General features: G+C 36.5%; 1 pseudogene; it reads left to right on the forward strand.

The window, feature by feature from the left end:
• The first annotated feature begins 3,210 nt into the window (after nucleotides 1-3,210).
• LOC114826113 (protein DA1-related 2-like) lies at nucleotides 3,211-11,770 on the forward strand (annotated as a pseudogene).
• Nucleotides 11,771-12,315: the final 545 nt, after the last annotated feature.

The raw sequence follows: 12,315 nt of genomic DNA on the forward strand, positions 1-12,315 counted from the left end.
CTTAATATAGAAAATTTGGAGTGTAGAGATTTTTGGAGTGCTAATAACATTTTTCTTAAGAAAATGCCAAGATAATAATAAAACACTCATTGTCAAACAAAACCCTATGAAATTACCAGTTTAACCCTCTAATTAAAACAGAACATGAATAATAAATATGGGGCATAAATGTAATTTCACACAACCAAATTTTGCTGGTTTTTTTTTTTCAAAACCTCATTATTAAGAGATAATATCATGATTAAAATAATTAAAAATCATTTCAATCACTTTGTCACTCAACGACCTCGATTACTCAAGCCGATAATGTAAAATTGGTCCAAACAAATATGCCTTTGGAGAAAATTAAATTGAATCATGTTTTGGTGAGACAACATTACTAAAGAACTTCTTGGCCATAACTACCATACAAAGGTGAAAACTTATGTCTGACCGGCCGTATACAACTTAAGGGAGACCGACCATCTTAATGAATATGTAGCCGCACAACCACGTAATCCAACAGACGATTCCTAATATTTACCCACATAAGGGGATGGAGGCCCATGGTATTTCAGTAAATAAAGAGTATGCTCTGACCACGTTTTAAATAGTATTACTGTCTAGTTGTATTCCTCAACACTTGTAAGTGAGAGGTCTTATGTTCGATTCTCGCTAAAGACGAATTTGAACCACATTATTGCTAGCCCATTGTGAGGCTTAACCTAGTCTCTCACCCATTTAGTGTAAATAATATCATTTATTAAAAAAAAAAAAACAAACACGGGAAAACATAAATTTGTTCTATAATTCAAAACAAGGAAGAAAATAGAAAAAAAAAAGAAAAAGAAGAAGAGAAAAGCACATCCTTTTTCGGTCCTGTTTGACCTTGTTTTTTCACCAAAAACGGTTTCACTTTAAAGTTAAGCAATAAAAAAATATTTGATAAAAACAAAAAATATCTTGCTTATTTTAAAAGCAATAGCCTCCAACAACAGCTTTCAAAAACATCATGTTGGTTGCTATTAAAAATTGCTTTAATAAAAAAACAGAGTTGAGCTTTTAAAGAATAACTTCAACAGCTATATTACCCTCAATAGTTTTTAAAAATGGATATTTTGGATGCGGTCCCTAATCCTTAACATTCTTTGATTAAAACCTCAATAGTATTCAAAGTTTGATCAAGGTCACTTGACTTTGTACACCTCATTATATTACTATTAATATATATATATATATATTTATAGTTTTGACATTAATTGTTTGATATTTTATGAAATTTATAATCCTACAAATTTTAAATCCCTCATTATAATACTATTAGAAACAGTTACAATAAAAAAATTCAAATATTTTGATTGAATAAATGGATGAAAACTATGTAAAAATAAGAAATAATAAATGGCAAAATAATGTATCCATAGTGTTAAAAAAATTGGTACATTTCACATATAACAAAGTGGTACATTAATAAAGAAGAATGGGTACATTAGAAATAAATTAGGGTACAGATAAAAGATTAAAAATTATGAATACAAATGAATTTTTTAAAATATAGGCGCTAAAAGAAATTAATACATGGTTACAAAATAAAACTAAAAAGAAAATACTACAAATTAAAAAAAAAATGTTGCAAATTAAAAGTGGGTACAAACTAAAAATATAAATATATGATACAAAGTTTAGGCATAAAACATAAATATACCATATGTAATTTTTCTATCATTGATTAAATATACAATGTCACGTGTCGATATACACATGGGTACAAACACAAATAAAACTTTAAAAAATATGGGCACAAAAAGGAACTAATATATAGGGTACAAATTAAAAATGAAAAGAAAATTGGTACAAATTAAAAAATATTTGCAAATTAAAAATAGGTACAAACTAAAAATAAAAATATATGATAAAAAAATTTAGCCATAAATATAAATATACTAATTGTAACATTTTTAACATTAAAGGAATATATTTAAAAATAAAAATATTTTATTATTCAAATAATTAATGATGTTATTAATACCCGAGAACCTTGATAAAAAATTGAAAATGACTAGGATTTTAATCAATGGAGTAACAAAAAAAAAGGATGTGAACCAAATTTTCCCTTTTAAAAATGATAGTGTTTAACCTTTATGCTCATTTTATCATTTGGAGAAGAAAGTGACCGCCACCACCTACCACTATAATCACTAACTTTACACCACCACTGCTACTACCACTACCACCACCAACACTAGAACCATAATTGCCACCGCCATCGTTGTCACCACCGCTACCATCACCACCATAACCATAACCTTTACCACTGCCACCACAACCACTGCTGTCACCCCTACCACATTGTTACCTATACACTCCAACCACCACACTCCACTATTGGCACCAACACCATTGTCGCCACCATCTCCACCACCACTTACCACCACACTCCACTATTGGCACCAACACCATTGTCGCCACCATCTCCACCACCACTTCCCTCGCCATCGCCGTTATCGCCACTATGCACCCCCACTACCATGTCTATTTTTGTCATTATATACAATTAAATGTTTTTTACATTAAAATTTTACCAAATGCTTTTCCACTGTTTTTCATACTCGCAACACTTTTAGAAATACAGTTTATCAAACGCTCAACTGCTTTATTTTACAACTGATCATCTTCAAGCATAGGATAAATAGTTTTTAAAAACGTAACAATCTCAAACTGGACCTTCAATCCATCCACATCTCTCCAACTGCAATCTATGATGATGCATATACACACCACACCTTTTTTCTTCTAGATCGATTCATCATATGGGTGAAGTTTGCATTTCACCTCCCCTTTCTATATCGATCATTGATATTTCGAATATTTCAACAAAAATATCAACAATTTTTTGGATATTTTAAACACTGCCCTTACTGTAGAAGGACTAATACGTATATTTGTATGTGCATACACAAATACATAAATATATGAATTTAAGTTTTCTTTTAGTTGTGGTTTGAGGGAAATGAATTGAATTTCATTGCTTCGGAAGCCAAGAATCTGAGCCTTTCTCTGCGCCTCTCTGTCTACATTCTAAAATCACTTTCTGTCTCTCTCAGAGATTCTCTTGCTTTCTCTTTCGGCCTTTTAATTTTTTACGATGCCTGGTACCTTGTTCTCCTCCCTCTTTTCTTTTGAGCCGTCCGTCACGTAATTCATCTCTCTCTCTCTCTGACCGTCCCTTTCAAGGTTCTTCGTGATTACGGCGAAGTCCTCTTAGGCTCTTCCTATACATAAGGAGCTCAATCTTCAATGGTTCCTTCAGGTGTCACCCAGCTTTCTCACCCTTGTATTTATGGTATAACACACACACACACACACACACACACATATATATATAACATAAATTCAAGTTTAATCTTTTCAAACATTTGTTTTCTGAAGCTCTGTTTTCTTATGTTGTTGGAACAGAGGAATCGCGCTTTATGAAACGTATCGGTAAACTTTTCAGGAGTGGGCCTAGTCGTGGAGAAGCCGCCGAGCGTAGCAACCCGAATCCGCAGCTTATTGGTGACGAAAACGTGCTTTGGCGGGCGCTGCCTCGATCCTTGGTTTGAACACCAACCCCTCTCTTATTTTTTATGATCACGTTTTCTTAAATTCGGATTGTTCATATATGTTAGTTATTGTTGTTTGGATTACAAAATAATGGCATATTTTTGTTCGATTTCGGCTGCAAAATATGCCCTTTACTTGCAATACAAGGGATTCAATCTGAAATGGGTGGATGCTAAGAATTTTAACTTTCCTTGAGATTGCAAGATATGGGGTTTTAAAAATTCCCACTTGATTTTGAGTGCTTATATCTTCGCCCATTTTTACTTACTTTTCGTACACTCATTGTTAATTTATGTCTTTTAATTTTCTTTAATTTTATTTACTTGAATTTTTACTTTCATCCATGAACCTAATTTTTGTTACATTTTCGTTATGTTTTTACTTTTTTCCATTATTTTTTTGTGCACATATTCTCATTTGAAAAATCGAAGTTGGTGTAGAAAAGCTAGTTCATGTGAGACAATATTTGTCGAAGTCGTAGCCTTTCATTCATTGATCCATCTTATAAATAGATACAACTGTTTAAGAGTACAAAAAGTCCTATTGGGATGATAAGTTTTCCATCAATATCTCATATACAAGATAACAAATATTTGAACTTAAATTAAAACAAACTTAATCTAGTAATGCTAAGGAGACTAAATTTATAAACTAAATGATGTGTCACCAATAAGAATTAAGCACGTTAATCAATGCTTAATTAATAATCCAATAATCAACTTCCATGACATTTAGTTTACAAAATTTAATCTTCCTAATATTATCTTAATCTAAAACCATTATGGACTCATGTTTAACACCCCCTGCAAACTTGGCATCGGAGGATGAACAAGTTTGGATCGAAGTAGAAGATGACGAGCCTTTAAAAGACCCTTGGTTAGCAAGTGGGAAGGCTGATCAACAAAGGGCAAAAAATGAACTTGATGGCTGCCCAAGGCCGCTCGTTCTATAACAAAGTGATAATCCAACTTAATATGATGAGTCCTAAACCTGGGTTGCTGCCATGAATGTGGTGTTGAGGTTGCTATAGTAGAGAAAAATAGGAAATTGATCAGCAATGCCTAACTCATGAAACAAATAAGATATGTAATTTCAGCACACGGGTGGGAGAGTGTTTGATACTCAGACTCAACACTAGACTTGGACACGGTTGGTTAATTGCTTCTTAGAACACCATGAACTTAAGTTATTGCCAAGATAAACCAAATAATTCGTTGTTGAGCGACGAGTATCAACACAACTTGACCAGTCTGCATCGAAGTAAGCCGAGATTCAAGCATCTAACCAATTCAAGTATTTTTGTAACCCAAAAATATTTTTTCTAAAAGTGTTTTTAGTTATTTTAAAAACATTTCTAAACAAACCCGAAAACAGCGAATGTGGTATTGCGGTTGTGGGCCTATGCCAATGGGAACAACAGAAAGCTCCACATAAGAGGACGAGGCTGAATGGTGTGGCTTAACATATGGAAAGTCAGCCTCATGAAACATAACATGCCGAGAAATGTAAACACGTTCCGAACTTGGATCAAGTCACTTCTAACCTTTAAGAGAATCACTATATCGATTCATCAGTTTATTATTTACTTAAGGAACACGCAAGCAACCAAAGGTACGTAAATGAGTGGAAGAAGAAGAGCAACCAAACAAAAATGTGTGGGGAGTGGACCAACGAAGTGTAGGTGTAGGAAGGAAATTGACGAGGTGAACAAAAGTGAGCACGACCTCAACCCATAAAGTGAGAGGAGCATAAGCCGCAACAAGCAAAGTCCTAGTCATGTCAACAGTATGATGATGTTTGAGCTCAGCAAGTCCATTCTATTGGGACGTGTGAGGACATGAAAAATGTTATTGAATACTAGATCGATCGTAATACTCAGAAAATGAATGATTTACGTACTTAGTACCACCATCACTTTGTAAATATTTAATAGAGGCATTAAATAAATTTTTAACCATAGCCACAAATGTTTGAAAATACGTGAAAACCTTAGATTTCTTTTTCATTAGACAAATCCACGAATAACACGAATAATCATCGGTGAAAAGTATTTAATAAGATAACCAGAAACAAAATCAACAGTAGACATCCACACATCCTAATGGATAATATAAAAAGAAGGAACAATTTCACATTCATTATTCAATTCAAAAGGAAGCTGTGTGAATTTTCCTAAAGCACAACTTTTACATAAGTGACGAGAAACGATTGAGTTTGAACCTAGACTAGAATGTAAACGAGACAACACAGATGCATACGAATGACCAAGACGTTTATGCCAATCAATGGACGACGCAGTAAGAGCTTGAGGGGATTAAAACGACAACGGGTATAGTCCATCTTTACATGGGTCTTGAAAGAGCAACGCACTACTACGTAAATAAAAATACGATAAAAGAGATGGAAGAAACAAATGCCACATTATTGTCTTACATAGCCCGAGTAACAGAAAAGAGATTTTTGTGTAAAGATGGAACATGAAAGATATTACGAAGATAGAAAGGTCCAGAATTAAGAGAAATAGGAATCGTACCAGTGAAAGTGATATTAAGTGTGTCACTATTACCCATTTGACCGAGTTGTGACCATGATAATGTTGTGGATTTTGAAGAGCACTTGCATCACCGGTCTTGTGGTGTGTGGCACTAGTGTTAGGAAACCAACTAGGGGCCCCGATACTCGGAAAGGGATAAGGACTCTTGAAATTTGATCTAATGGCTAAAGTTATTATAATTTTTAAAGGGGCTCCTTGTTTGTAGTTGTTAGATCAAATTTTAAGGGCCCAGATCCTTTGATTTGGTAAATTTGGTGGAAGGGATCCATAAATGATCCTTTTCCCGAACAACCTGTGAGAGCCTGCAAAGGAAGAAAGTGCAGCGGGGCCTCCATATCAATGTGGACAGGTGGCGGCAGAATGGTGTGACATGGAACAAAATGGGACACGAACCATCATTGGTTGGAGAAATTTTTTATTATGACGGGAACACGGGTGGCATACCACATGTTTTTATATAAGTGATAGGAAAATTTATTTTTTAAGTTATTAACTTTTTAACACACATATCCCACTATTTGTATAGTGACATGTGGTGTACCATTTTGTGTGTAACGCCCCGAAAATTCTAATTCAGAAGCTAATCACTAGGCAAAAATTTATAGCGGAAGATAACCGTCAAATTCCTTTCCTTAGACAATTTTCCAATAAAAATTAATCTCAGTTAATTTATTATGGTTACATCTAACATTCTCGTTAGACTGCCTACGTACCCTATGAAGGGATCAAGCCATTCGTAGTCCGTCATTAAGCTTCTAGAACAACATCTTTCCACAAAATTTGCAGAAAAACAACATTATTGGACCAAGTTTAGGCTCCCCTTGGAGCATTCAAAACTAAACCAAATCGTATAATATTATATAGGTTTTGAAGCTTGTGTTCTGTACTTTAAAAGCATATAAAGTTTGTAGAAAACGGAGCTCTAAATTGGAAGTTATGCCAAAAAGAAAATGGAGTTTTGAAACTGGAAATCCAGCTTTCTGCTGCTGTTTGGCAGCTCGCGACCCAAGTTTAAATAAGGTTTTGTTCAATCAAAACTCAACGGAACTGAGGGAAAACAATTGGGTTACGATCATGAACTTATGTACTTTCAACACACTAAAAATTTCTCCAAAGAAACACATAAAGACCTAGAAATTAATAGCCAAATTAGGCTACTCGAAACTTGAGTTTTCTTTGCAAAAAATCAATTTTTTGCAACTTACGTAACAACCCACTTCCAATTCATATAACAGATCCCAAAATATTTTCAGGTAGTCCAGAAGTCATGTATACAACATCCAAAACTAACATAACTCAAAATTAGCAAGAAATTGTCCTTTTGAACCAAAACCTTGACCAAGAAATTTGATCCACACACCCAATCCGAATTACCCAACTCTAATTCACGTTCAGTCTGGTTCATTGAATGATAGAAAACCCTAAATAAAACTAAGAACTCCAAATATATCATGGCATTTTCAATTCAACTTAGGGAAATTAAATTCGAAAATCAAGATGATCAAGGAACAAGGAATTTACCCTTAAAAGCCCTGAATCCTTCCTTCATAATCACGTTCTCCATTGTGCTTTTATGTATCATTCTTGTCAACATCTTCACCTTCATCCCCTTCACCTTGACCCGTACCAGGTTGCATCCTCAGATAACATTATCCCTCGTAATTTCAGCGCCACTCCTTTGAAACCATCCAAAAGTAGGTTTTATTATTCTGGGTTGGCCGGATAACGTGGCTTTAACGCTAGGTCGGTTGTTTGTGTGTGGTACAAGGAAGGAAAGAGAGGGATGGAGTGAGAGAGTTTTTGGAGAATTCCCGAAAATGGGTGGAAGAGATGGGAAGAAGTGATATAGTGACTTCCCCGAAACCCACCACAAGAAAATTATAATCCTCCCTTTTCCTCATTTAAACTTAATACAATTTAATATCCTCGAAAATAATATAAAATCTCATTAATACAAATACGTAGGTTACAATAGTGAAATCCAGGAACGAGATTTCACATTCTTCCCCTCTTTTAAATTTCAATAACCAATTACATACTTAAAATAATCAGGATGTTACATTGTGTGTCTATCACACTGAAAAATTTCTCTATTGGTTGGAAGGATGACCCAACAAACCAAGAGAGGTCCAATTACCTCTAGCAGCAAATCCGCGAGGCCCATTTCAGTGCAGAGTAGATTCATGGCCTAGGGTCAAAGTGGAAGTGATATGGCTAAGCTAACCACTAGTTGTTCTTGTTGAAATCATTTGAGGTGATGGTGGCAGTGGCGGACAAACCTAAAGAAAGTTGAGGTTTCACCATAAAATCAATTGGCAATATGAAGAGCAGTCCAATCTCTTATAAGCTCATGTAAAGTCCCTGCTAGAGCAATCCAATCTCTTATAAGCTCTTACAAAGTCCCTTCTTTTTAAGCTTAACACATGAACAACACAACCGGGTGACATTGAGCACATATGGCCGTTTGGCTTCACACGTGAGACAACCTAATCTGATACCATGAAGAAAGTTGAGGTTTCGCCATAAAACCAATTGGCAATATGAGAAGTAGCCCGATCTCTTATAAGTCCATGCAAGGTCTCTTCTCTCATCAATATGAGACTTATTCTCAACATAATTAGAATGAGGAGGAATCGTGGTGGTGGTAGTAATGGTGACAGCAAGTGGAGGATTTTGGAGATCGAAAGCAATGCTCTTGGAGTGAAGTTCTTCGAATGCGGCAGTGGAGATTATTCAGGACTGCAATGCCAAGCATGGAGTAGTCTGGGCCGAGACCGCGAAGGACTGTAACAAGATTGTCAGGGTCAACTGGACGACCCATGTTGGCAAGTTTATCAGCCAATGATTTAGCATGCTGCAGACACTCAGGGACATACAAGATAATAAATATTTGAATAAAGTAAAAGCAAACCTAATCTAAAACCGTTATGGACTCTTGTTTAACAGAAGGATTATTTGATGAATTGGACTAAATGGTGCTAACGTATGAAACTATAAGAACGAAAGTGCAACAAAGAAAACTACAATGACGAAAGTGAGAATCCGAGTAAACGACTGGAACCGTTGGTGCATTTCTAAATTAGTTTCGTTTTCTTTTCGTGATCAGGATGACCGCTCTAGAGCGCAGAAGGAGAAAGAGGAGTTAGACCATGCAATTGCACTGGCTCTGGCTGAAGATTTGAAAAAAACAAGTGGTAGGTTTCCATTCTTCAAGATCTGAACTCCGAGTACAATGTTCTGTATGCGCGCGCATGTTTTCACAATGTCGTTATTGAGGATTTAAAAATTTCAATTTCCAGGATATAGATGGCAGACAGAAAAAGATGACAAGCTTGCTAGGTCACTTCAGGAAGGTCTGAATCCACCTTTATATCCTCCATATGCCCCAGCCCCTTCACCGTATTATCCCAATGGACAACAAAGGTAACATTTTATCGGGTGTACTTTTTAATTTCGCGAAGCTTAAGATCTTCAATTTGATCAATTTTTATTTGCGTACCAAATTGCTCAGTGTTAATGAAGCTTGAAAGTTGCTGATACTAATCCTGTCCTTTTTCTGTCTGATGAGCAGAATATGTGGTGGTTGTAAACGCGACATACGCTATGGCAACTACCTGGAATGCATGGGGACTTTCTTTCATCCCCAGTGCTTCTGTTGTCGTTCTTGTGGCCGTCCGATTGTTGAGAATGAGGTAGCTTCTCTTCCTTGGACTCGAACGACTGTGTTCTTTTTGTTTCCTATGATCTAGTTCTTACTGGTGTTCTCTCTTGATTGAAGTTTTCTTTGTCAGGGAGGGATCCATATCACAAGTCCTGCTTTAAAGAACTGACTCATCCCAAGTGTGAAGTTTGCCATCAATTTGTAAGAAAAGTCTATTTTCTAAATAAATAGAAATATTATTGTAACCTACTTCGACATAAACAATTCTTCGCTTTGAAAATTTTCAGATTCCAACAAATCGAGTACAGATGCCATCCGTTTTGGTCACAAAAGTACTGTCCAGCACATGAACATGATAACACATCTCGTTGCTGCAGTTGCGAACGCTTAGAGGTACTAATCTACACTAGCACCAAAATTTTCTTGAAAACAATCTCCTCCAAGTATTTCATTGAAATGAAATGTCACGAGCGCTAAATCAAAACTTTCTGCTTTCTTCTTTTTCTTCCTTTTGAAGACATGGGATGCAAGGTACGTTTCATTGGGGGACGGGCGAAGTCTATGCTTGGAGTGCATGGAATCTGCTATCATGGACACCGGTGACTGTCAGACGCTGTATCACGCCATACGAGACTACTTTGAAGGGATGAACATGCAATTGGATCAGCAAATACCCATGCTTCTGGTCGAAAGACAAGCTCTAAACGAAGCTATTGTAGGCGAAAAGAGTGTAATGTCGAAATCCCTGCTCTGTTCTTGAGGTTTTTTTTTCAGTTTGGGGAGTTCTACTAGTTCATAACTGGTTCTTTGCAGGGCCTCCATCACATGCCCGAGACGAGGGGTTTATGCCTTTTGGAAGAGCAGACTGTCACCAGCGTACGAATTTAGACAATTCTACTAGTTCGCTTTTCGTTCTTTCTTAAAATTGAAATGATTCCTGAAGCTGACCTAAAAGGAATTTTCTCATTTGTTTCTCTTGAATCTTCATGAGTTACTAATCAGATCCTCAAAAGGCCGAGAATTGCGGGGCATCAATTTATCGGAATGAGAACCCAACCTCAGAAATTGACTCGAAAATGTGAAGTTACTGCCATTCTTGTTCTCTATGGCTTCCCAAGGTAAAGCTAGTAGGTTTTTTCAACGAAAAACGAAATGGTTATAAAACTAGCACTACGCAAAGTTCATCTAACCGTTTTCAACATTCTTGTTGGATGCAGGTTACTAACAGGTGCCATTCTTGCCCATGAATTGATGCACGGCTGGTTACACCTCAAAGGTAGCATGTATTTCCAAAGCCCTCCTCGCACGAACTAAACCTATAAAACCCTAAGCCCTGAACCTCGCCCCCTCTTTTTTTTGGGACTCAATTTCTTGTTTAATTTGACAATGCAGGCTACCGGAATCTTAATCCCGAGGTAGAGAAAGGCATCTGCCAGGTGCTTTCGTACATGTGGCTTGAGTCAGAAGTAATGCCGGGATTCAAAAACATGCCGTCTTCATCTACATTTACATCCGCAGCTTCCTCTTCCTCTTCCACGTTTTCATCAAAAAAAGGTGGAAAATCGAAAATTGAACACAAACTAGGGGAGTTTTTCATGCACAAAATCGCCAACGATTCTTCACCTGCATATGGAGGAGGGTTTCGAGCAGCTAATGCAGCTGTCAACAAGTATGGTTTGCGTCGTACATTGGATCACATTCGCCTCACCGGAAATTTCCCGTTGTAACGAGGAAAAAATAATGTTGCTATTTCACTGATCTCTTTACTTTTATACGGCCTTTGAAGTCTAGTATTTTGCTCAACCCTAATTTGTTGTGATCGGCTCATATTTTGAACTGTTAACAATTAAGTGACTTTGTGTATTATGCTTTCGGAATAGTGACCAAATGTGTCCATATCTCATTTTGGCTAATAGCGGAATAGTGACTTTGTGTATTATGCTTTCGGAATAGTGACCAAATGTTTCATGGGATTCTTTTGTTTTGGCCTTTTTTATTGATTTCACATTTGCATGCCACGAAAGTGGCTTTGGGTTTTGAGTAAAAGGCAAAGGGAGCATGATGCATCATCATTATGTCTGTGCAAAAAAGGAGAGGTTGATTCATTTTCTTTCCATTTAACTGCAAAGAACCGAAGTGGAGAAAGTGAGAGAGAGAGCATTCGACTCTCTCCTGAGAAGGCATCAGAGAGCATCCAAAGGGGGAGAGCATTCGGCTCTCCCATGGGAAAGTATGGGCATGGGGGAGAGAAAAATCAAGAGAGCTAGAGTGAAAAGTATTCTAGTGAAAGAACTCTTGGGGTAGAGTGAGGATCTTGGGAAAATTCTATGAGTGGATGTGCAAGGGATTTGGGATTGGGTTATGTTGATTTAACTCGTGTGTACTTGTACTGTTATTCTCATAGTGAAGAGCAATATCTCTCCGGGGACGTAGGCAGGATTTTTTGCCGAACCTCGTAAATTTCTCGGTGTCTTTATTTCTTGTATTTTATTCTGTTCAACTGAGTATGATTTTGGTG

The sequence above is a fragment of the Malus domestica genome, chromosome 07, assembly GCF_042453785.1.
Source record: "Malus domestica chromosome 07, GDT2T_hap1".
NCBI classification, from domain to species: domain Eukaryota; kingdom Viridiplantae; phylum Streptophyta; class Magnoliopsida; order Rosales; family Rosaceae; genus Malus; species Malus domestica.